This window comes from Lepisosteus oculatus, unplaced genomic scaffold (assembly GCF_040954835.1).
Source record: "Lepisosteus oculatus isolate fLepOcu1 unplaced genomic scaffold, fLepOcu1.hap2 HAP2_SCAFFOLD_48, whole genome shotgun sequence".
Classification (NCBI taxonomy): Eukaryota; Metazoa; Chordata; class Actinopteri; order Semionotiformes; family Lepisosteidae; genus Lepisosteus; species Lepisosteus oculatus.
Window position 1 is genome coordinate 1,754,773 of NW_027168020.1, and position 25,238 is coordinate 1,780,010.

General features: G+C 47.3%; 13 non-coding genes and 1 pseudogene across 13 annotated transcripts; 9 read left to right on the plus strand and 5 right to left on the minus strand.

The window, feature by feature from the left end:
- Positions 1-581: 581 nt before the first annotated feature.
- Positions 582-698, plus strand: LOC138230290 (U5 spliceosomal RNA). Its single transcript, XR_011186320.1, has one exon. It is a non-coding gene; the product is annotated as a U5 spliceosomal RNA (small nuclear RNA).
- Positions 699-1,089: 391 nt separating this feature from the next.
- On the plus strand, positions 1,090-1,206 carry LOC138230247 (U5 spliceosomal RNA). Its single transcript, XR_011186276.1, has one exon. It is a non-coding gene; the product is annotated as a U5 spliceosomal RNA (small nuclear RNA).
- A 391-nt stretch (positions 1,207-1,597) lies between these two features.
- Positions 1,598-1,714, plus strand: LOC138230318 (U5 spliceosomal RNA). The gene has a single exon (XR_011186348.1). It is a non-coding gene; the product is annotated as a U5 spliceosomal RNA (small nuclear RNA).
- Positions 1,715-2,105: 391 nt separating this feature from the next.
- Positions 2,106-2,220, plus strand: LOC138230314 (U5 spliceosomal RNA). The gene has a single exon (XR_011186344.1). It is a non-coding gene; the product is annotated as a U5 spliceosomal RNA (small nuclear RNA).
- A 393-nt stretch (positions 2,221-2,613) lies between these two features.
- On the plus strand, positions 2,614-2,730 carry LOC138230329 (U5 spliceosomal RNA). The gene has a single exon (XR_011186359.1). It is a non-coding gene; the product is annotated as a U5 spliceosomal RNA (small nuclear RNA).
- A 390-nt stretch (positions 2,731-3,120) lies between these two features.
- LOC138230281 (U5 spliceosomal RNA) lies at positions 3,121-3,235 on the plus strand. The gene has a single exon (XR_011186311.1). It is a non-coding gene; the product is annotated as a U5 spliceosomal RNA (small nuclear RNA).
- A 759-nt stretch (positions 3,236-3,994) lies between these two features.
- LOC138230226 (U4 spliceosomal RNA) lies at positions 3,995-4,136 on the minus strand. Its single transcript, XR_011186261.1, has one exon. It is a non-coding gene; the product is annotated as a U4 spliceosomal RNA (small nuclear RNA).
- Positions 4,137-4,369: 233 nt separating this feature from the next.
- LOC138230255 (U5 spliceosomal RNA) lies at positions 4,370-4,483 on the minus strand. The gene has a single exon (XR_011186284.1). It is a non-coding gene; the product is annotated as a U5 spliceosomal RNA (small nuclear RNA).
- Positions 4,484-9,722: 5,239 nt separating this feature from the next.
- On the plus strand, positions 9,723-9,882 carry LOC138230167 (U1 spliceosomal RNA). Its single transcript, XR_011186206.1, has one exon. It is a non-coding gene; the product is annotated as a U1 spliceosomal RNA (small nuclear RNA).
- Positions 9,883-10,519: 637 nt separating this feature from the next.
- Positions 10,520-10,638, minus strand: LOC138230340 (5S ribosomal RNA). The gene has a single exon (XR_011186367.1). It is a non-coding gene; the product is annotated as a 5S ribosomal RNA (ribosomal RNA).
- A 2,142-nt stretch (positions 10,639-12,780) lies between these two features.
- On the plus strand, positions 12,781-12,960 carry LOC138230164 (U1 spliceosomal RNA; annotated as a pseudogene).
- A 636-nt stretch (positions 12,961-13,596) lies between these two features.
- LOC138230085 (5S ribosomal RNA) lies at positions 13,597-13,715 on the minus strand. The gene has a single exon (XR_011186133.1). It is a non-coding gene; the product is annotated as a 5S ribosomal RNA (ribosomal RNA).
- A 1,306-nt stretch (positions 13,716-15,021) lies between these two features.
- Positions 15,022-15,163, plus strand: LOC138230186 (U4 spliceosomal RNA). Its single transcript, XR_011186222.1, has one exon. It is a non-coding gene; the product is annotated as a U4 spliceosomal RNA (small nuclear RNA).
- A 9,675-nt stretch (positions 15,164-24,838) lies between these two features.
- LOC138230214 (U4 spliceosomal RNA) lies at positions 24,839-24,980 on the minus strand. The gene has a single exon (XR_011186249.1). It is a non-coding gene; the product is annotated as a U4 spliceosomal RNA (small nuclear RNA).
- Between the last annotated feature and the right edge of the window lie 258 nt (positions 24,981-25,238).

The window sequence follows — 25,238 nt, forward strand, 5'->3', positions numbered from 1 at the left end:
ACAGTTTGAAAAGAGGAATTTATTCTGCTTCCTGTGCGTGCAGTAGTTACAAAGTTGAACGTCTTTACACGATCTGCTGCAGTTTTCAGTGGGCGGGCTTTGTCAGATGGCTTGGAAAAACGCACTGTGTTTCGGCTCGGGAAACATCATGAGCAGTGTCCTGCATGTTTTCTGTGTATAGCTGTCTTTTGACGCATACAGAATTCATTCGAAATCATTGATTTCTCCAATTATCAAGGGTCCCTTAAAGGATGAGTCAAAGTAACGTCTAATCGGATTAGTTTCCTTAGAGCTGGTTCAGAGTTTGCTCAAGAGTTTACCTTTCACAGATGTGCAAAGAAGAATGTTGGGGGTGCACGCTTCAAGGTGCCTTACAGTGCGTTGTTTCCGACACAGTGTGGCCGGGTGTTTTCCGAGTTATCGCACGGATTGGGCACGCCCACAAGCCGAGAGCCGCAGGCGATGAGCCCGGGGCTGAACGGGCCCCACTGGCTAGTTTGTAAGGCCAGGTGCATTGCCAACCACGACCGGCAGCGCAGAGGCTTTGAAGGCGGTCTGGGCTCCTGCAGCTGTGCAGCCACGCACTCTGGTTTCTCTTCATCTCGTACAAATCTTTCGCCTTTTATTAAAGATTTCCGTGGAGAGGAGCATGAATAAGTTCCATGCAATTTTTGTGCTTCCCTGCCTTCGGGTGGGGCGCAGCCTGGCTGGTCAAAGAGAGAAAACAAAAACGTTCGCAATCACTCTTGTTATGGCAATTGTGGCCGTCTGCTCCGCGAGTCCTCGGTCTCCGGCTGTCTGATTGGCGCTCTTTTCTTTGGGGGGCGGGAAGTGTCCGGCCGCAGGGGATCTTGGGACCTCGCTTTGCATAGCGGCTTCCCAGAGTGCGTCGTTTCCGGCACAGTGTGGCTGGGTGTTTTCCGACTTATCGCACGGATTGGGCACGGCCGCAAGCTGAGAGCCGCAGGCGATGAGCCCGGAGCTGAACGGGCCCCACTGGCTCGTTTGTAAGGCCAGGTGTATTGCCAACCATGACCGGCAGCGCAGAGGCTTTGAAGGCGGCCTGGGCTCCTGCAGCTGTGCAGCCACGCACTCTGGTTTCTCTTCATCTCGTACAAATCTTTCGCCTTTTACTAAAGATTTCCGTGGAGAGGAGCATGAATGAGTTCCATGCAATTTTTGTGCTTCCCTGCCTTCGGGTGGGGCGCAGCCTGGCTGGTCAAAGAGAGAAAACAAAAACGCTCGCAATCGGTCTTGTTATGGCGATTGTGGCAGTCTGCTCCGCGAGTCCTCGGTCTCCGGCCGTCTGATTGGCGCTCTTTTCTTTGGGGGGTGGGAAGTGTCCGGCCGCAGGGGATCTTGGGACCTCGCTTTGCATAGCGGCTTCCCAGAGTGCGTCGTTTCCGGCACAGTGTGGCCGGGTGTTTTCCGAGTTATCGCACGGATTGGGCACGCTCGCAAGCCGTGAGCCGCAGGCGATGAGCCCGGAGCTGAACGGGCCCCACTGGCTCGTTTGTAAGGCCAGGTGCATTGCAAACCACGACCGGCAGCGCAGAGGCTTTGAAGGCGGACTGGGCTCCTGCAGCTGTGCAGCCACGCACTCTGGTTTCTCTTCATTTCGTACAAATCTTTCGCCTTTTACTAAAGATTCCCGCGGAGAGAGGCATGAATGAGTTCCATGCAATATTTGTGCTTCTCTGCTTTCGGGTGGGGCGCAGCTGGGCTGGTCAAAGAGAGAAAACAAAAACGCTCGCAATCGGTCTTGTTATGGCGATTGTGGCCGTCTGCTCCGCGAGTCCTCGGTCTCCGGCCGTCTGATTGGCGCTCTTTTCTTTGGGGGGCGGGAAGTGTCCGGCCGCAGGGGATCTTGGGACCTCGCTTTGCATAGCGGCTTCCCAGAGTGCGTCGTTTCCGGCACAGTGTGGCCGGGTGTTTTCCGAGTTATCGCACGGATTGGGCATGCTCGCAAGCCGTGAGCCGCAGGCGATGAGCCCGGAGCTGAACGGGCCCCACTGGCTCGTTTGTAAGGCCAGGTGTATTGCCAACCACGACCGGCAGGGCAGAGGCCTTGAAGGCGGCCTGGGCTCCTGCAGCTGTGCAGCCACGCACTCTGGTTTCTCTTCATCTCGTACAAATCTTTCGCCTTTTACTAAAAATTTCCATGGAGAGGAGCACGAATGAGTTCCCTGCAGTTTTTGTGCTTCCCTGCTTTCGGGTGGCGGGCAGCTGGGCTGGTCAAAGAGAGAAAACAAGCACGTTCGCAATCGCTCTTGTAATGGTGATTGTGGCCGTCTGCTCCGCGAGTCCTCGGTCTCCGGCCGTCTGATTGGCGCTCTTTTCTCTGGGGGGCGGGAAGTGTCCGGCCGCAGGGGATCTTGGGACCTCGCTTTTCATAGCGGCTTCCCAGAGTGCGTCGTTTCCGGCACAGTGTGGCTGGGTGTTTTCCGACTTATCGCACGGATTGGGCACGGCCGCAAGCTGAGAGCCGCAGGCGATGAGCCCGGAGCTGAACGGGCCCCACTGGCTAGTTTGTAAGGCCAGGTGCATTGCCAACCATGACCGGCAGCGCAGAGGCTTTGAAGGCGGCCTGGGCTCCTGCAGCTGTGCAGCCACGCACTCTGGTTTCTCTTCATCTCATGCGAATCTTTCGCCTTTTACTAAAGATTTCTGTGGAGAGGCGCATGAATGAGTTCCATGCAATTTTTGTGCTTCTCTGCCTTCGGGTGGGGCGCAGCTGGGTTGGTCAAAGAGAGAAAACAAGCACGTTCGCAATCGCTCTTGTAATGGTGATTGTGGCCGTCTGCTCCGCGAGTCCTTGGTCTCCGGCCGTCTGATTGGCGCTCTTTTCTTTGGTGGGCGGCAAGTGTCCGGCCGCAGGGGATCTTGGGACCTTGCCTGGATAGCGGCTTCCCAGAGTGCGTCGTTTCCGGCACAGTGTGGCCGGGTGTTTTCCGAGTTATCGCACGGATTGGGCACGCTCGCAAACCGTGAGCCGCAGGCGATGAGCCCGGAGCTGAACGGGCCCCACTGGCTCGTTTGTAAGGCCAGGTGTATTGCCAACCACGACCGGCAGGGCAGAGGCCTTGAAGGCGGCCTGGGCTCCTGCAGCTGTGCAGCCATGCACTCTGGTTTCTCTTCATCTCGTACAACTCTTTCGCCTTTTACTAAAGATTTCCGTGGAGAGGAGCACGAATGAGTTCCCTGCAATTTTTGTGATTTCCTGCTTTCGGGTCGCGGGCAGCTGGGCTGGTCAAAGAGAGAAAACAAGCACGTTCGCAATCGCTCTTGTAATGGTGATTGTGGCCGTCTGCTCCGCGAGTCCTCGATCTCCGGCCGTCTGATTGGCGCTCTTTTCTTTGGGGGGCGGGAAGTGTCCGGCCGCAGGGGATCTTGGGACCTCGCTTTGCATAGCGGCTTCCCAGAGTGCGTCGTTTCCGGCACAGTGTGGCCGGGTGTTTTCCAAGTTATCGCACGGATTGGGCACGCTCGCAAGCCGTGAGCCGCAGGCGATGAGCCCCGAGCTGAACGGGCCCCACTGGCTCGTTTGTAAGATCTGCGGCAGATCGTATAAAGACGTTCAACTTTGTAACTACTGCACGCACAGGAAGCAGAATAAATTCCTCTTTCAAACTGTCAAAGGTTTGCTTTGCGAACGCTGCAGGACATCGCACAATCTGTTTTGAACGGGGACAAACGATTTCTTATGAGGCGCAGTAAGTACAGACGTTTAAAAAGCTCCACTCATGCCGACGATGCAGCATGAAGAAGGGCAACCTAACGTTTGACAGACAAAAGCCGGGCGCCGCTACGAGCAATATGAAATCAAACTGACAGCACACGGCGTTTCGCGCTGACTCAAAAGTGATCTCGACAGACGCTGTTCTCTGCATAACGCTGAAAGAGCTAAAGAGTGTTTCTGTTGAGACGTAACAAGCTTGTTTCTTTCTACCATGATGTTACCATGACAAAATCTGTCTTTAAACACCTTGCTCAGTCTCTGACGAGACTGTCAAGAATTGCTTTCGCCGATTGTATTGCAAACCGGCGGAAGCGGGGTATTGGGAAAAGTTTTCAACTAGCAATAATCGCGCATCGGCTAAACCTCACAGGCTACGATACTGCCACTGCGCAAAGCTGACGGTTGCCAGGCAACCGCGTGGATCCTATGGAAATCGTTATCAATCGTCTCATGGCATGTCGTTGCTGTAACGCTTCATATTTGCGGCCGGACACTTCCCGCCCCCCAAAGAAAAGAGCACCAATCAGACAGGCGGAGACCGAGGACTCGCAGAGCAGACGGCCACAGTCGCAGTAATAAGAGTGATTGTGAGCGGTTTTGTTTTCTCTCTTTGACCAGCCCAGCTGCGCCCCACCTGAAGGCAGGAAAGCACAAAAATTGTATGGAACTCATTCATGCTCCTCTTCATGGAAATCTTTAGTAAAAGGCAAAAGATTTGTACGAGATGAAGAGAAACCAGAGTGCGTGGCTGGACAGCTGCAGGAGCCCAGGCTGCCTTCAAGGCCTCTGCCCTGCCGGTCGTGGTTGGCAATGCACCTGGCCTTACAAACGAGCCAGTGGGGCCCGTTCAGCTCCGGGCTCATCGCCTGCGGCTCTCGGCTTACCTGGCAGGGGAGATACCTTGATCAGCCTGTAGTTGGAGTAGTTGGATTGTTTTCTTGTTTTGTGGAAGCAGTGTTTGTTTTGCAGTTTGAGATGGCAACCTTTGGATCCCGCAAGAATGCTGTACGTTTTGAGCTTTTGGATGACCTCTTCATGGATCGTATGCAGTTCAGCAGAAAAGTGTTACAGAAGGAACTTGGCTTTGAACCTCGGCACTTGGATTTCATCTTTGCTCTCCCAGGTCAGAAAGCATTTGAGGTTGTATTTGGTACCTATCCTCTGTTTGAACAATGCGTGGATGTGTTTGAGGCAAAAAGAGGGAAAGTTCCTGCACTTGAGAAGATCAACTTGCAGCCTCTGACACAGAGAGAGAGGAAAACGGTGCATGTTGTTATGTTCTCGGAACTGGCAAAGACGGAGGACATTCACACCTGGCTTAAGCAGTACTGCACCGTCCACCATGGAACTGAGGTTAGAGATGTTGACGGTATAAAAACAGGAGCAAGGAAATTCGAGGTTCGCTTACTACCGGACAATGTAAATGGAGGCTTAAGGCACCTGCCCTCTACAATCCGGCTGGGCGCCTGCAATGGCTATGTTTTTTATGTGGGACAACCAAAGGTGTGTCGGTGCTGTGGGACACCTGGCATCTTCCTGCACTGTGAAATGCTGCAAGACCTGTGGCAAACAGGGACATTTAGCCTCTGACTGTTCAATGCTGCCAAAGTGCAATTTATGTGGCTCGGAAGGACACGTTTTTAAGAACTGCCCTCACGCCTACGCCAATAAACTCAAAATGAGAAAGGATGAGGCAGTGCTTGTTTCAGCCAAACCGGCCCGAAAAGCCAAAGCAAACAACAAGTCAAACAAAGAACCCTTGTTGGACAAAGAGTCTCAGCCTCCAGCCAGGATCAGTCCTGCTGTGGCTCCGGGGCCGGTGGAAGAGAAATCCACTACGCTCCCACAACCGCAGACTGCACCAGACAAGCACGAGGGTTTGAAAACCCCCGAGAACAGCGAGGACCCCTCCCCCACTCCTGCTCCTCAGAACGAGGGCCAGTGTGGGGCCCCCCGGTGGAGCGGGTCCAGCGACGATACCCAGGATTCAGCGGAGCTGCTTTTCTCAGACTCTGCAAGTGCTACAGATGCCCTCCTCTCCTCCATCCAGTCCATCACGGAGGATCTGCAACAGCTGGTGGGTGAGGGGGAAGAGGAGACTGGTGCATCGGCTGCACCCCTTTCCCCTCAGTGCTCCCAGGAGCTGGACTTGAGGAAAAGGAAAAATGACTCTGTTTTCTCCCCGAGCGAGGAGGAAGGAGAGAATGGCGATGGGGACAGCTGGAACCCCTCTACCCCCTTCCTTGAAATGGACTCCGTGAATGCTTTTACTGCTGCCACCCTGATGAAGGCTCATTCAGAGGATGGCTGGCAGGAAATTGGTAAGAAGAAAAAGAAAAAGAAGAAGGTAACAGGTGAGACCGAAGAGAAATGTGTTTTGTAAAGACTGGTTCCACTTTCTTATGTAATATGGCTCTAAACATAATTTCTCTTAACACCAGAGGTATCAATGACAGAGTTAAATGCCAGTTGTCTTTGATTACCTCCAGCAGAGAGAGGGAGATGTGTTGATGTTGCAGGAGTGTGCTTTAGCCTATCAAGAGAGGTATAAAAGCTTTGAAGATAGGTGGGATAAAGGGCCTTCTGTTTGGTCAGGGGACAATAACAACAGAGCCTCTGGCGTGGCCATTCTTTTCAAAGGATGGGCTTTCAAATTGAAAAGTATTCAGAGGGTCATAGATGGCAGGTTGCTGTGTGTGGATGTGGAATGGGGGACCGTTAACCTGCGGCTAATCAATGTGTATTGTCCTACTGACGTGGGAGGAAGGGTGGAGCTACTCAAGGCACTCTCTCCCCTATTGTTAAGTAGCACAGACGTGATAGTGGGAGGGGATTTTAATTGTATCTTAGAGCACACAGACAGGCAGTCTAGCTCTCCGATAAAATTGGATTCCAGCTCACTGGCCCTGCAAAACTTAGTTCAAGACTTTAAACTCTCAGACACATATAGATGTATATATCCCACAACAGCAGGATATACATGGTCAGGGAGGAATAGCAGCTCCAGAATTGACTATTGCTTTGTCTCAGAGAGAGTGAAAGTTGTTGGGGTCACTCTTCAGCCTGTCTTCTTCTCAGATCATCAGGCTTTAGGGTGTAGAGTGGAACTCCAGGGCGGGACTGTCTTTGGCCCAGGCCTCTGGAAACTCAACACAAAGCTGCTAGAGAACGAGGGGGTAGTATCCCGCTACAAGGAGAAACTATCACAGTGGCTGTCCTTGCAGTGTCTGTACGGGTCAGTAGGAGAGTGGTGGGAGGAGGTGAAGATGAGGACAAAGGCCTTTTTCATGGCTGAGGGAAGGAAGGCTGCTGCCAGACGGAGAGGAGTGCTAGCCAGGAAACAGAGGCAGCTGCAGCGTCTCTACACGATGCTGCACAGTGGCTTCGATGTGCTCGAGGATATCACCCTTTTAAAAAAGGACATCCGGAGCATAGCCGAAGAAAGTAGTCGAGGAGTGCTGTTAAGAAGCAGAGTGCAGTTCTTGGAAGAAAATGAGAAGTGTACTCGCCTCTTTTTCAGGAAAGTGGTAGGCTCCAAGTCTGTCATGGAAAGTGTTGTTGAGGAGGGACGAGAGAGAACAGAGCCGAGTGCTATCCTCTCCTGCAGCGAGGCCTTCTACTCAAGACTGTACAGCTCTACAGAGGTAAAGGATGAAGAAATTCATTTTTTTACCTCAAAGCTAGAAAACATTTTGAGTGAAGAAGATAGGGAAGTACTTGAGAGGGATTTGACAGTAGAAGAGCTGAGACAGGCTATGGAGAGCTTACAGAAGGGGAAAACTTCGGGTGCTGACGGGCTGCCTAAAGAATTTTATTGCACCTTTTGGGATCTGCTTCAGGATCCGCTACTGCTCCTATTCGAGGAAAGCTATAAGACAGAATTGCTGCCTGACTCCTTAAGAGAAGGCACTATCTCTCTCTTGTTTAAGAAAGGAGCAAAGAATGACATAAAGAACTGGAGACCCCTCAGCCTCTTAGGCGTGGACGCTAAGATCCTGCGCCTACAAAATGTAGTGGCCTCACTGGTAGGGAAAGAACGGACTTGTGGGATAGCAGGACGCCTGATGAGCTACAACCTGGCCTTGTTGAGGGATGTCTGTCTGTACTCAGAGGATCGCTCCCTCCCTCTGTGCATTTTAGGCGTAGACCTAGAAAAGGCCTTTGACCACCTAAACCGGCAGTACTTAACATCGGTACTTGAGCACATGAAGTTTGGCCCCATCATGAGAAAGTGGATTAACCTGCTGTACACAGGTAGCAACAGCAGAGTAATGGTTAATGGCAATAGATCACGCCCCTTTGAAGTCTGTTCAGGGGTGAGGCAGGGCTGCCCATTATCCCCCTTGTTATTCGTTTTGGCTATGGAGCCCTTAGCCTGTGCCTTGCGCCAGGATCAGGCCATTAATGGGATACCAGTGCCTGGAAGTGGGGGAGGAGAGGTAAAGACATCTCTATACATGGATGATGTCACCCTGCTCCTCTCTGACAATGCCTCAATTAGCAGAGCTCTGCAGTGCTGTGATCGTTTCTCTTTGGCTTCCTCCGCAAAAATTAACAAATCTAAGAGTGAGATTTTTTATCAGAACTGGAGGGAGCCAATAGAAGGACATGATCTCAGGCTGCAAGAGAAGAGAATTAAGGTCCTGGGGGTGTATTTTGGAGAAGAGATGGGAACAGTAAATTGGCAGAACAAATTGCCAATCTTAAACAAAAAACTGATGCAATGGAAGGACCGAGACCTCACCATGACAGGGAAGGTGCTGGTCATCAAAGCCGAGCTCTTGTCTGTCTTGAATTTTCTGGCTTCTACCTTCCCAATCCCACACCGTGTTGCGGCAGTGCTGAGGAGATTGATGTTTCAATTTCTATGGGGTGGGAAGCAGGAAAGACTCAGAAGGGAAATAATGTACAGGCCGCTACCCTCAGGGGGGAAGTCTGTCCCAGATATTGCTACGAAGCTGCTGTGCATTTTCCTGGCCTCTGTGCTGAGAGGCTTTGCAACAGCACCTGCAGCGCGTACCTGGACTTATTTTTCCAGGCTCTGGGTAGGTAGGGAGGTGTTCAGAGTGTGGGGTGTCAGACCCAAGCTGGACGTCCCACTCTCTGACACATGCCCTGCAATTTATGGGACAGTTAAAAGTTTTCTAAGATCTCACCCAATTGGCCATATTCCCCTCCGAGATGTCAGCGTCCAAAAACTGGAAGATTTCGTTGCACCCCAGAATAATAGGCAGACCCCTGTGGGCATTTTAACATCAGCCCAAACAAGGAAGGTGTGGAAACACACATCCTCTAAGTTTCTGTGCAACATTCACAGAGATTTAGCCTGGAGTGTCGTCCACCAGTGCTTACCGGTACGAACTTTCTTGTACCGTAGGGGCCTCACCCCCAGCCCTCGTTGCGTTAGGGTGGGCTGCGGCGAGGAGGAGACTGTGACCCATCTCCTGTGGTCCTGTTTTTTTGCTAAGGCCTTCTGGGCACAGTTTGAAGATTGGTTGCAGGCTCTCTCGCCCCAATTTACCCTGACCGCTGCTTTCGTCATATACGGCATCTCTCCTGTCAAACTTCCTCCTGACGTGTTTGACAGGATCTGGGCCGTGGTGAACAGTGGGAAAGACGCCCTGTGGAGAGTGAGGAACATGGGGCTGTTCAAAGGCATCGAGGTCCCAGTCAAGGCAGCAGGTAGCCTGGCCCTGTTCATCACCCGAGAGAACTATTACCTCAGAGATCTGTGGAGAGAAGGGAGGGAGGAAGCAGAAAATCTGTGGGAAATAGAGAGCATAGGTCAATATCTCAAGAGACTGTGAAAAACATTATCATGTTTAAGTAAAGAATGTGATTTGCACCAGAAAAAAATAAATTGTTACTATGTAACTGTTACCGTGTCAAAATGTAATGAGATGTGATCATATATAATGTTTTAAGTATGTATATTAATGTAAAGCTTTCTGATTTGTGATGTCCTGTATTTTATTGTGAAAAGAAAATAAAGTTCTTAAAAATCGAAAAATCGAAATCGGTTCACCCAGGGCGAGGCTCGGCCATTGCACTCCGGCTGTGCTGACCACTGCGAATTCCCCAAATGAGGGAATCTCGACTGCATAATTTCTGGTAGTGGGGGACTGCGTTCGCGCTCTCCCCTGATGTGCTTGGTCCAAAATCAGATACGGGAGGGTTAGGACACCACGAGCTGCGTGGCTGCGGAAGGATCCCGGTTCGACAGGAGTGGACGCCGCTGCTGGTTCTCGCTGGCTTTTAGTTAGGGGTCCGGAGAAGCATCTCAAGCTAGTTCCACTACTCCTTCCGGACGTTCATTCCCTTTTCAAAGTCAGTCGTTTTGCTGTAGTCTGCGTTCTTTAGGCTGATTATCGAGGTTAGCCTTTATTTGGTCATGGGGGGCCTCGGTACTGTATGCTGAGTCTAAAGACAGTTTCACCCGTTTTCTGATTGCTCGGTTCTGTACCAGTGCAGACATGTCAAACAGTGAATGGCTGTACCTCTATTGTATCCGTGGTCAATGAATGAAATCGGTAACAAATGAATATATGTCTAGTTATACGAAAAACGAGTGGTTTATCGACTCATCTTCATTTGCAGATTTAGAGGCAGCTTCGATATTCGTTTTACAGACGGGTTTTTTTTCTTTGAATATGGGTCACACACATGCCACAGCAACAAAACATCTTTAGAGATGAGGCTATAGATCACCTTTCCATCCTGCAGGTTTTCCTCCCAAAGCCTACGGCACCAACGACGACCCCTGCTGGCCGGGAGAGCAAAGGCTTACAGCACCTGGTATTCCCAGGCGGTCTCCCATCCAAGTACTAACCAGGCCCAACCCTGCTTAGCTTCTGAGATCAGACGAGATCGGGCGTGTTCAGGGTGGTGTGGCCGTAAGCGAAAGCCCTGGCGCCTGACTCGCTACTTGAAGCTGTGTGTGGCGGGGGTTCTGTGCCCCCCGAGCGGGACTGAAGGATCGTTCGTGTGCAACTCTTTGGAAAGGAGCTGCTTTCCAAATCGCATTGCGTGCCTGGATGTTGGCGAATGCGCTCCCTTGTGTTGGCTCATCCCGCACTGGAGGAGGACAAACAATCTGCACGGAGGAGCACCAGGCAAGTCTTCACCAGACAAAAACCTCCAGTGTACAGCACTCTGGAAACATTTCGGGGCTTTCACGTGTTTATTTCAGCACGTAAAGCGCACCGGTCCAACACGTCGGCCGGGCGCGCGGCGCCTCCGCCCTCTTGTGGCCTTGCGGCGTCAGAGCAAGAGGCTCCTTCTCGCTGCCCTTCCGCTGTGTTGCAGGGCCCCGAGAGGGAACCCGGAGCGTGCACTTTGTGGGGGGCGGGGGACCGCGTTCGCGCTCTGCCCCCGGTCTCTTGCGCGAGTACTAAATCTCACGGACAGGGGGGCCTCGTCATTGATTGTTACAGGTGAGACGGGGATTAGGAGGAGACCCCGACTGATGGGTAAAGGGGAGCACTAACACCAGAGGGACACCCCCGGCGTCTCTTTTTGAGAGACGCCCTGGGGTTTCCTAATGGCCAAGGAGGGTCGGGACCTCGGTTTGACGCCTCCCCCGAAGGACGGCGCCTGTTTGTGCAGCAGAGTGTCGCCTTCAGGAGGCTGGGGCGTAAGAGAGCCACACAGCCCGCAGGGTGAGCGCTCCCTACTGGTCCCAGTCACACCTCTTGCAGGAGCAGCAGCAACCGGAGCTTTTCCGGGGTGGAATCTCCCATCCGGGTGCCGGCCAGGCTCACACCTGCTGGGCTGCCCCGGGGGTGAGCCCAGTCGAGAGTCGCAGGGCCGGATCTAGTCACCGGGGAGAAACGATACAAGTGAAGGATTGCTCGGCTCTCGGCACTTGAAAAGACCGAGAAATGTCTCGTTCTCGCCGGAGCTGAATGTACCCGCATGTGTGGTGTCGTCTTCTTCCCCCGCCCCGCTGTGTTTGCTGTATTGTCTCTGAAGCCGGCCCCCCCGAGACGAGACGGGCTGTTCCTGTGCCCCAATTAACACTTTACAGGTGCCATTCCCCGGCATTGTGGCCATTGTCGGTGCTCACACGCGATAAGATAAGGCGGAGGAGAGCGGGGCATGCCCAGCGGCAGACATTCAAGGAGGGGGCAGTGCGAGGTGAGGTGAGGTGCGACACGCCGGAGCCCCGACGCAGCTAATGCGGAGCACTTGTTGGACTGGCATCGAAAGGACGTGTGCGCACGGAGCGAGCCTTCCCTGCGGCGGAGCGCGGGAACTTTCTCCCCCCCTCCCGCTGCAGGAGTTGTGTGCACTGCAGCGGTGCCGAGAGAAAAGCACAGAAGGCAGCAGGCTCTGGAGAGCAGGTAAGAGACGGAGCCTTGTGGGCAGGCGAGCAGGCCCGTTTTTTGGAAATTGCTGAAAAGGTTTGTTCGGTGTGTGGCAGGCGCACGTCGCGAGCTTGCGTGGCGATCTGCCGGTCTGGAGTTATGCAAATGAGGCCGAATTGCATCCCGGGACATGCTGCGAATGCGCAACGGCGACTGCAGATGTGTAGGAAACGGCGCGCTCGTTTTCTCGTTTTGCCCACACTTTTGAGTGTTAGTGTGGCGTGTGAGTGTGTGAAAGAGTGGGCCCAGCAGGAGGCGGTGGCGTGCGGGGCGAGGAGGTGGCCTAGGCTGCGCGATTTGTGCTGTGGGTGCGGGCCGCTTGCAGGGGCCTGTTGAACTCATACTTACCTGGCAGGGGAGATACCTTGATCAAGAAGGAGGTTCACCCAGGGCGGCATCCCAGTCAAGGCAGCAGGTAGCCTGGCCCTGTTCATCACCCGAGAGAACTATTACCTCAGAGATCTGTGGAGAGAAGGGAGGGAGGAAGCAGAAAATCTGTGGGAAATAGAGAGCATAGGTCAACATCTCAAGAAACTGTGAAAAACATTATCATGTTTAAATAAAGAATGTGATTTGCACCAGAAAAAAAGAAAATTGTTGCTATGTAACTGTTACCGTGTCAAAATGTAATGAGATGTGATCATATATACTGTTTTAAGTATGTATATTAATGTAAAGCTTTCCTGTATTTTTTTGTGAAAAGAAAATAAAGTTCTTAAAAATCGAAATCGGTTCACCCAGGGCGAGGCTCGGCCATTGCACTCCGGCTGTGATGACCCCTGCGAATTCCCCAAATGTGGGAATCTCGACTGCATAATTTCTGGTAGTGGGGGACTGCGTTCGCGCTCTCCCCTGATGTGCTTGGTCCAAAATCAGATACGGGAGCGTTAGGACACCACGAGCTGCGTGGCTGCGGAAGGATCCCGGTTCGACAGGAGTGGACGCCGCTGCTGGTTCTCGCTGGCTTTTAGTTAGGGGTCCGGAGAAGCATCTCAAGCTAGTTCCACTACTCCTTCCGGACGTTCATTCCCTTTTCAAAGTCGGTCGTTTTGCTGTAGTCTGCGTTCTTTAGGCTGATTATCGAGGTTAGCCTTTATTTGGTCATGGGGGGCCTCGGTACTGTATGCTGAGTCTAAAGACAGTTTCACCCGTTTTCTGATTGCTCGGTTCTGTACCAGTGCAGACATGTCAAACAGTGAATGGCTGTACCTCTATTGTATCCGTGCTCAATGAATGAAATCGGTAACAAATGAATAAATGTCTAGTTATAAGAAAAACGAGTGGTTTATCGACTCATCTTCATTTGCAGATTTAGAGGCAGCTTCGATATTCGTTTTACAGACGGGTTTTTTTTTTTGAATATGGGTCACACACATGCCACAGCAACAAAACATCTCTAGAGATGAGGCTATAGATCACCTTTCCATCCTGCAGGTTTTCCTCCCAAAGCCTACGGCACCAACGGCGACCCCTGCTGGCCGGGAGAGCAAAAGCTTACAGCACCTGGTATTCCCAGGCAGTCTCCCATCCAAGTACTAACCAGGCCCGACGCTGCTTAGCTTCCGAGATCAGACAAGATCAGGCGTGTTCAGGGTGGTGTGGCCGTAAGCAAAAGCCCCGCCGCCTGACTCGCTACTTGAAGCTATGTGTGGCGGGGGTTCCGTGCCCCCTGAGCGGGACTGAAGGATCGTTCGTGTGCAACTCTTTGGAAAGGAGCTGCTTTCCAAATCGCATTGCGTGCCTGGATGTTGGCGAATGCGCTCCCTTGTGTTGGCTCGTCCCGCACTGGAGGAGGACAAACAATCTGCACGGAGGAGCACCAGGCAAGTCTTCACCAGACAAAAACCTCCAGTGCACAGCACTCTGGAAACATTTCGGGGCTTTCGCGTGTTTATTTCAGCACGTAAAGCGCACCGGTCCAACACGTCGGCCGGGCGCGCGGCGCCTCCGCCCTGTTGCTGCCCCTGCAGCTGCTTCACTTTTCCCTTTAGTTGCCATCGATTTTTTTGTAGTGCTATACATATACGATTGAGGTATCTTAGAGTTCTCCTTCGAAGACCCAGCACTCTCTTTTCTTTTCCCAGTGTTACTCATATCAGACTTTTTAAACCTAAAAAAAAATCGTTTTTTCTTTCAATTATAACTGAAGTTTAAACAACTAGTGTTAAGTCCTTATTTTTCTGTAGTCAAAAAAAGCAAAAATTAACATTCAGGTCATGAAAAACTCAAAAAAACTCCCCAACCACTAAACTTTACCTCCCACCTGAGCGCCATCTTGAACGCCCCTACCACCAGAGAATGCTCACGATTTCGGAAGCTGTCTCCGGGACGTGCTGATTCCACACATCCTGAATAAATCATGATATTGTTAGTTGCTGTAGCTAGACGTTCAAATGAGTTTCATGGCCAGATGGACTGTTTCCTCCAGCGGTATAGTATTGCAGTGAGACAGCACGATGCCTGCAAGACTATGTCACGCTAAACGCCACAGATTGTGTTTGTCCGTTCGTGTCAGTCGTCCCGCAGCCACGGGAAGTGGGACACAAACATGCTGCAATGCTTTCAAGACGTTAGGATTTGTTTGTGCAACATCCAAGAAGAGTACTTGTGGCTTGAATGTGAACTGTACGTGCCCGCCCCCTTTCCTCTGTAGTGCATGAGTTCCTCCCGGCATGCCCTTCGTCATTGTTCTGTCATCTTGTATTTAAAGGGTTGTATTTCTGCTGCTGAAAATAAGCAACGGTTTTCTCACAACGCCCTTTGTTCCCAACGGAGCCCTTGTCTGTCATGAAATTCTTCAAAACCTCAAGCTAGAAGAAGAAGAAGACGACAAATATGAAGCGTTATAGCAACGACATGCCATGAGACGATCGATAACGATTTCCATAGGATCCCCGCGGTTGCCTGGCAACCGTCAGCTTTGCGCAGTGGCAGTATCGTAGCCTGTGAGGTTTAGCCGAGGCGCGATTATTGCTAGTTGAAAACTTTTCCCAATACCCCGCTTCCGCCGGTTTGCAATACAATCGGCGAAAGCAATTTTTGACAGTCTCGTCAGAGACTGAGCAAGGTGTTTAAAGACAGATTTGGTCACGGTGATATCATGGTAGAAAGAAACGAGCTTGTTACGTGTCAACAGAAACGCTCTTTAGCTCTTTCAGCTTTATGCAGAGAACAGCGTCTGTCGAGATTACTTTTGTGTCAGCGCGAAACGCCGTGTGCTGTCAGTATGATTTCATATTGCTCATAGCGGCGCCTGGCTTTTGTCTGTCAAACGTTAGGTTGCGCTTCTTCATGCTGCATCGTCGGCATGAGTGGAGCATTTTAAACGTCTGTACTTACTGCGCCCCATAAGAAATCGTTTGTCCCCATTCAAAAGAGATTGTGCGATGTCCTGCAGCGTTCGCAAAGCAAACCTTTGACAGTTTGAAAAGAGGAATTTATTCTGCTTCCTGTGCGTGCAGTAGTTACAAAGTTGAACGTCTTTACATGATCTGCTGCAGTTTTCAGTGGGTGGGCTTTGTCAAATGGCTTGGAAAAACGCACTGTGTTTCGGCTCGGGAAACATCATGAGCAGTGTCCTGCATGTTTTCTGTGTATAGCTGTCTTTTAACGCATACAGAATTCATTCGAAATCATTGATTTCTCCAATTAACAAGGGTCCCTTTTTGAACCTGCCAGAAGCATTCTTTCAATGTAACAGATTTACTCCGGGGAAGGGCAGCATGACATTGAGAGTAGCTCAAGCTTTCAGCACCTTTATCTGACTGCATGTATGCAGACACTGCTCAGAATCCCCTGTAAGATTCTCCTTCAATTCCGTTTTGCAGTGCTTTAGCTCTTTCAAAAGGCTTCGCTTTGCTAGTCACAATCCAAGGCTCATGACAGCATTTGAAAACATTCGCAACTGCGTTGGCCGGGAATCGAACCTGGGTTAACTGCTTTGAAGGCAGCTATGCGCAACACTGGCTCGCTCCAGAATAAATCTCACGTCGAGGGCATATTTTTTTCCATTTTACCGTGAGTCGGGCTCAGCTGCACAGAGGAGAGAGCAGAGCAATGAGGTTACGGGGACAGGGGAGTCACACGCTGGCGGTTTGAATACGCGGAAGATCACTGAGGGATCCACAGTATATGGACCCTCCGTGCGCCATCAGTCCGCACTCCGGACTCTGAATCCTGCCATCCGAGTTAAGATCTCGGCGGAACCTGAGGCGCAGTTCCTTCTTAAAACGTAATCTGGTGAGCATTTCTAGAATCGTACTTGTATAGATGCAGCCTTTAATGTGTTGCTAGGTTAAAATTGATGACTTCTTGTATTTCAGTAGGCAACTGTCCTCTTGATTTCGGATTTAATTTCTTTATTACAGGGGCGCTTTTATGAAGACAGAGTCATGTTCAGGTACTTTGCTTGATGGAGGAAGCTCATTTCGGACTCTGTGATCTGCTCACCTGGAAAGGTCTGCTATACTACTACAAGAGAGAAGTAGAGTCTGGAAGAAGGGACAATTTTATGATGCTTTGGAAGATAATGTTTTTTTTTCTTATACTGAAAATGAAAGGTAGTTGTTTCTATATGGACTCAGTCTTTGGAATTTGTATATTTATATATTTCAGTGAACCCTCAGCCATTCCTTCTGTATTGTAATTCAATTTCTCTTTTAAAATTCTTTCCCCACTTCTAGGACCTGCAGTTGCTGAACTCCACAATGGCTTCTATTGGAAAGTCTGTGACTGAGACCAAGTAAGTGTTCACTTTTTTATGAAACCATTATTTATTTAGGAGCAATGAGCAATTCTTATATAAATGCAATAAAATCATTATGCTCAAACTATGAGAGAGAAAATTAAGGATAATTTAAGAAATCAGTCTTGTTTCTATACACAGATGGTATTATTTATTTTCAAAGGAAACCCGCGCGGATTCCCCTGGTGTGCAAGATGTACCTGAATACTCTTGATCAGCTTCCTGCTCACTTGAAGAGGGCGTGTATGAAGCACGCCACGGCAGAAAAGATCAGGATGGCCTCTCAACAGGCGAGGGAGGACATGATGAATCACCTGAAGAACGGGGTCATCGTGGATTACCACAGAATAGAGATCGTGTCTGGTGAGGCAAACAGGATAGTGGTTGTAAGACTGCTAGAGTCCTTGGGCCTTTTTGTACATGGGAAGCCTGAAGACACATTGGCAAGGTGAGATATTTTTAATCTGTAAGGCTTCTGTAGTTTCTTTTTGAAATCATTGTTACAACATATTATGTAAAAGCATGTTGAAAAGAATCTACCTGCATTCCAGCGGCCCTGAGCAAGAGGCCGCTGTCCAGGAGGAAGAGATGCCAGAGGCTGCTCTAGAAACTGAAACAGAAGCGGATAAGGAAGGGGAAGATGTGAGCTCTGAAGAACTCTATCAGCAGTAAGACTTTTTTATTTTTCAGATGTATCTATTTTTTACTAAAATTCTAATTTGTCTTATAGGTATAAAATGTTTAAACCGGTGTTTTATATCCTTACAGGCCCTGAGTAGTTAAAAAGTATCAGCAGGCCGGAAGAGAGTGGCCCAAGCTGGACTCTATAGAAAGCACTCCCTGGATGCTCCTCTCCTGATTGGATTCAAACAGTACCTTACCAAGGATCTGGGAGTGGCAAATTATTCTCAGGAGGTATTTATTTTTTAAAGGCATTTAAAATTAAGCAATGGTATCTTCATTGTAAATGTTTTTATTTCTTAGCTTAAAATTCACCCATGTGAAATGATGTCAGCCATAAACATCATGACTCTATATTTCCTACCTGAATCTATTCTACTTAAATTATTACATTATACACAATTTGAGTTCATTTTAAAAAGTAAAAGGTAATGAAAGGAATGCATTTTCATAAGAAAGATAATACCGATATGCATGTGATAATCTTCCTTATATCATGTAGTGCATCATTTGGACACTTTGTGGGCTTCAAATACAAAGAAAATCATGTTCTATGGTACAAGATAAATACAAAACTTAAGCTTCTTTATAAAGCATAAGCAATCATTTATTACATCGCTTCTTGAATTAAATCTTTTGACAAGAGGTGAGACTTCTGTTACATTTAAACCCATGTTTAGCTGTGTTTTTTAGATTTAACTGAACCAATTTCTGTGTGTGATAATGTCCTTGAATTCTGACAACATCACACTAAATTACATGATATAAAACAGCTAATGTTTCTAGAGATAAAGTTTCTGAGATGCTTCTAATTACTTTTTATTACCAGGGACAGTTTAATTCACCTTGTACAGTACTGTAAGACCAAGATACTTTTTTTAAAAGTTATTTAACATTTTATAGAACTTTGTCTACTATGGCAACATGATGTGCTTGGTGAAACTTGGAAAAATACTGCTTGGCCACTTATCTTAAGATAAAGATAGGATAAAGGTTTATCTTTTGCACCTACCTGACCCCCAGGGAAGGCCAATGCTTTCTAAGTTGATGGTTCCCTACAGTAGACTGTACTTTAATTTCAAAGGTAATGTATATTGACCCAAATCAGTTTTGGAATCCAATCTACTGACGAGATGGAGCACATCCTTTTTTCAGGATTTTAGCATCATACATTTGGTATATTTAGTCCCTAATGATGAAAGAAATGATCATAGAACATTTGGACACTTTGTGGGCTTGAAATACAAAGCAAATCATGTTCTATGGTACAAGATAAATACAAAACTTAAGCTTTTATTTTAATTAGATTTGTTTATAAAGCATAAGCAATCATTTATTACATTAATATATGTGAAAATAACATTTTAGCATCATACGTTTAGTATATTTAGTCCCTAATGCTGAAAGAAATGATCATAGAACATGACATCTAACCTTACCTGCGGTGTTTTTAATCCCTATTGCTCAATGCACGGTGAAAGCATTCCATACATGTGTCTGACAATGAGGAATGGGCCCCTGAGACAGTCATTTGCCTGTTTCACAAATGATCGTATTTTACTAGAGATTCTGTTTGGGATGCAGATGTGCATTCGGACAGCAATCCCTTTCAAGAAATGATACGTTCTGGATGAGGTCAAAGGTGCTGGAACACTGTATCTAGGATGTGTTTGCAGAGACTGTGTGTCTCCTGCTTCAACGCAGTGATAAACAGATGTGCTCCTTTAATTTATTGGTACATGCCCAGGGCAGTAAGCAGTCTGAGGATTTATTTCCAGATGGCATAGAGCAGTGAAGCAGTGAAGTAGTGCAAAACACTGGATCATTATATTATTAGAATCTATTCTACTTAAATTATTACATTATACTCAATTTGAGTTCATTTTAAAAAGTAAAAGGTAATGAAAGGAATGCATTTTCATAAGAAAGATAATACCGATATGCATGTGATAATCTTCCTTATATCATGTAGTGCGTCATTTGGACACTTTGTGGGCTTGAAATACAAAGAAAATCATGTTCTATGGTACAAGATAAATACAAAACTTAAGCTTTTATTTGAATTAGATTTGTTTATAAAGCATAAGCAATCATTTATTACATTAATATATGTGAAAATAACATTTTAGCATCATATGTTTAGTATATTTAGTCCCTAATGCCGAAAGAAATGATCATTTGTTTAACAGGGTCTGTCTCAAAGGATGCAGTACTCCTGAAGGGTCTCAAACCCTACATTTCGGATGCCTAGCTGTATCCCTCACATGTGGCACCTCAGAATGACTTCTAACCTTACCTGTGGTGTATTCAGTCCCTATTGCTCAATGCACGGTGTACATACTGCATACATGTGTCTTGAGAATGAGGAATGGGCCCCTGAGACAGTCATTTGCCTGTTTCACAAACAGGGACCTGGACCTAGACCTGGCCCGTACAGGGCTCAAACCCGCGACCTTGGCGTTATTAGCACCACGCTCTAACCAACTGAGCTAACCGGCCTCACGACAGTGCTCCTCTCTGTGCTGCAAAAAATCAAACTCAGGGAATTTCTTTTGTCCTCCTTTGAATAGAAAGCCGTGTAATTCAGTGTACGGGCTTTCTCGTGCAGTTTCATGGTTCTTGTAACCCAAATCCTACACTGGCCTGAAGTGCCCCCCCATTTCACAGCATTTTTCAGCTGATTTAAAATGTACCTAAAGGAGAAGCATTATTGAAGACCATCAATTACCAAGAGCTTTTGTCAAAGGTTTTGGTGGTCATTTTGAATGACCACAGAGCGCTGTGACCTCGGTTTTACATCTCATCCAAAAGACAGCGCCCTTTTACAACACAGCATCTCCGTCACTATACTGGGGCATTGGGACCCGCACAGACCTCAGGGTGAGCGCCCCCCCGCCGGCACCATTAACACCGCTTCCAGCTGGAAGCTTTGTTTTTCCCTGTAGCTCATCCTCATCCAGGTACTGACCTGGCTCACACCTGCTTAGCTTCAGTGGGTTTTCAGTTGCGAGTTGCAAGGGGATGCAAGTGATGGAGCCGCTCGCTGCAAAAGCCACTGCATTGGCCGTGAATCGAACCCGAGCCTCCCGCATGGCAGGCGAGAATTCTACCACTGAACCACCAATGCTCAGTGCCTGGGCCTTCAAAAAAGACGCTTTTTTGGTGCTCTGTGCAAAACGCGTCGACATATGCTTCCAGCTGCAAAATGCCATTTGCGGACGCTGAAGAACTTATTTCCAAGGCAGCGGGTACAAGCGATTGGGCGTTTTAAAACCACCAGGAACAGCAAAGAGGCGCGCTTCTTTGCTTGTGCCGAAACACACCGACTGAAGGCGGACAACGTAGTCGGCAGGATTGGAACCTGTGCGGGGAGACCCCAATGGATTTCTAGTCCATCGCCTTAACCACTCAGCCACGACTACAGCAAGCCCCACCGCCGCTGCGTTCTTGCTACAATCTTACCTGGATCGCGAGGCGCCGGCGGAAGCCTATTTCAAAGTCGTTCTCCGTTTCAAAAAAACATTTCCAAAATACAAGCCTTGCAGACAGACACGCCTCAGAGGACTTAAGGGTGGCTTCATGTCGGAATGATAAAGTCTCCCCGTCCGGACATGAAAATGCCACTTTGTTACACACAAAAAAAGAATCAACAACAGAGAAATGCCCACAAGCATTTGAAAAGCCGCACCACGTCGCACTTGAAATAGCTCTTACATTAGTGGTAGATGCAGGAATCGCCTTTTTATTTACGCTCTTACCAACGCGATGGAAAGCAAAACAAAGCAAAGCAGAGCAAAACAAAACAAACAAACGAAAACCCTCACGTCCTGCACTTGCATATAACGCCGTTACGTGCCCAAGCGGTATTGTACGTCATCCTAGCACTGCATCCCGGGTCGTACGATATATGGGAACGAGCACACGCCATGAATCGTCTCGAATCACTCCCTACAGCTGTAAGGCGCCTTGAAGCGTGCACCCCCAACATTCTTCTTTGCGCATCTGTGAAAGGTAAACTCTTGAGCAAACTCTGAACCAGCTCTAAGGAAACTAATCCGATTAGACGTTACTTTGACTCATCCTTTAAGGGACCCTTGTTAATTGGAGAAATCAATGATTTCGAATGAATGCTGTATGCGTTAAAAGACAGCTATACACAGAAAACATGCAGGACACTGCTCATGATGTTTCCCTAGCCGAAACACAGTGCGTTTTTCCAAGCCATTTGACAAAGCCCGCCCACTGAAAACTGCAGCAGATCGTGTAAAGGCGTTCAACTTTGTAACTACTGCACGCACAGGAAGCAGAATAAATTCCTCTTTTCAAACTGTCAAAGGTTTGCTGCAGGACATCGCACAATCTCTTTTGAACGGGGACAAACGATTTCTTATGGGGCGCAGTAAGTACAGACGTTTATAAAGCTCCACTCATGCCGACGATGCAGCATGAAGAAGCGCAACCTAACGTTTGACAGACAAAAGCCGGGCGCCGCTACGAGCAATATGAAATCAAACTGACAGCACACGGCGTTTCGCGCTGACTCAAAAGTGATCTCGACAGACGATGTTCTCTGCATAACGCTGAAAGAGCTAAAGAGCGTTTCTGTTGAGACGTAACCCATTGGGCAAAAGACGTATAATATACGTCTATTAAACGCATATCTTAGACGTCTAAATGTGGTCTACAATTCGTCTAGAATGAAATTCTAATATACGTCTAAAGTTAAACGTCAATTATACGTCTATATTTAGACGTTCATTATACATAAATGGTTGGAGTTCTATTATACGGATAAATTTAGAGGACTATTATACATATATGGTTGGAGTTCCGGATAACTTTAGAGGTCTATTATACGTATATGGTTAGAGGTCTATTATACGGATAACATTAGAGGTCTATTATACGTATATGGGTAGAGGTCTATTATACATCAAAGATAGATTTTATAGGTGTAGAAACAAGTAAAACAAGCCAATGATTAGGTTTAGAAATGTATTCTGAAAATACACATTCACACCTGAAACATATGTATTTCAAATTATACATTGTATACAATCAATCAACAATCAACATATGGGCAATAATCATAAAAACACAACTAGTCTTAAACTTCAGCTACAAATTCTGGTAACATGGCAATATACAGTATAGTAATGACAAACACAAAACTAATTACATTAACACACTAACTCAAAACCACATTTTGATTCAAATATACATTTTAAAATGTACAACTTCTATATTTCCAAGAAAAAAATATTACATAAAATATAAAATATTACAATGGAAGTTAAGACGATTTTTGTCCACTATTTGCAAACCCTGTCTAATTGTCCTAACAGTTAGAACCAAAAACCTATTATTTTCAGAGTCCAGATCTCCTGGCCCCCTGCCTTGCATATGCATTCTTCAAGTAACACATTGCGTGCTCCTTTATTTCTTTTTCTGTTGATGTAGGGTGGGACTTCAGCACCGCAGCTAGGAGAAAATTATATAATATTACTTCCCAAATAAATGATGATTAATATCTTCTTTAGTATAATCTAAAAAATGAACGGTTTACTAAGCTCAAAGCTGAAATAAATGTATAAAATTTGGCTTGCATCATAGCAGTTGAGCAATAAAGTCTGTCCTAATTAAAGAGTACCCAAAGTTTGAAAGTACAACATAGAATAAGAATAAGAGAAACGGCAAAACGATTTTGTGTCATCTTCCCCATTCACACTATTTTATGTGCCATTTTTTTGCTTATTCACATACTATTTTAATCAAAATAATATTAAGAAAGATCTGTATGTATTCAGATAGTATTATTATTGTTCATACTTACTCGTCAAAAGAGGATTGCTGAGATATTTTCGGATATACTTTTACGTTTGAAAAACGTGTCCAAAATGGTGACCAACGAATACTAGCAATGCATTGTGGTATATAAGCGGAAAATATGCTGGGTTCGATATTTTCTCAACGTATGCGTTTATTAATGTTGTCGATATTATGGTTGAAATTTAACATTGATAATACATCGCTGCTATGAGCTGATGTGCAATTTTAACGCATGCAATAAGTAAGGATCGGTCACTGTTGTATGGTATTATATATAATGACATTATGGAATAGGATGGGGACAGGCCTGGCATCACGGGGGGAGGGGGGAATGTCGCCCCTTCAGTTTTGGGCAAAAAGTTTTACCTAACTTAATTTGCACCCTAAAAAAATAGTTGTACTTTGTCAATGGTCAGACAACACTAAATGACACGAACAGTCACTCAGTCTGTTTGATAGGCAGGAGGGCTATCCGTCCAGGAACTGCACATATTATTGAGTGTCAACATTACGATCCTGTTTGCTCAGGTGGACCGATTCCTTGCAGTAGTTTATCATTATACTTAAAATCGTTTTATAACTAGGACTAGTTATAGCAGTCTGTGCTTTCTGTTGGTTTTACAACATTTTTTTCTTAACGATTCAGAACGTCCATGTAGCTGCAAAAATGAACGCTTATGGTACTTTTCGCTCCAGGCAATACAAACCTTGAGAGTGACGAAAAATGTGAAACTAAACTTCATCGCAAATACCAGATTGCTAGTCATTATCTTCTATCATGAAGCACTAATCAATGGCATAGCTGCGAGATTTCATTTGGGTAGCTGCACCGTACAGCTCCGTTTCAACTGAAATATCACTCCCCCCTCAGAATTTCAGACGCCCCCCTACAGATTTTTCCTCGGGCACCGCGCACTGATGGGGGACTTTTGTCAAGAAAATAAAAATAGAAACTCTATAGGCACTCAAACATTTTACTGTTTTTTTTCAGGCAGGTGGCAAGACCCCCTCAGCAAAACCCTTGTATGCCAAGCTGTGGGCATTGATTGTGTGCCGCAACTAGGAGTATACGGCACTCTGCACAGTGTACGAAGTAAATTATTTTCGCAGTAATTAATTTATTATATTTACTATATTTATTATACACGTGTAAATTAATTGCTGCGAAAATAATTTACTTCGTACACTGTGCAGAGTGCCGTATACTCCTAGTTGCGGCACACACGATACATACAGTAAAAAGCCTCAGGCACTGTGTTAGATGTGTTTTCGACGTTATATATGCGTTTGTTAATGTCGTCAATTTTACGGTTGCAATTCGACGTTGATTATACTTCGAGGCGACGTATATATACGTATAGCCGTAATTTCACCGTAAATATACGTATATTCGACGAATCAATGCCCACTGGGAACAAGCTCGCTTCTTTCTACCATGATGTCACCATGACCAAATCTGTCTTTAAACACCTTGCTCAGTCTCTAACGAGACTGTCAAAAATTGCTTTTGCCGATTGTATTGCAAACCGGCGGAAGCGGGGTATTGGGAAAAGTTTTCAACTAGCAATAATCCCGCCTCGGCTAAACCTCACAGGCTACGATACTGCCACTGCGCAAAGCTGACGGTTGCCAGGCAACCGCGGGGATCCTATGGAAATCGTTATCAATCGTCTCATGGCATGTCGTTGCTGTAACGCTTCATATTTGTCGTCTTCTTCTAGCTTGAGGTTTTGAAGAATTTCATGACAGACAAGGGCTCCGTTGGGAACAAAGAAACCCGTTGATTCTTTTCAGCAGCAGAAATACAACCCTTTAAATACAAGATGACAGAACAATGACGAAGGGCATGCCGGGAGGAACTCATGCACTACAGAGGAAA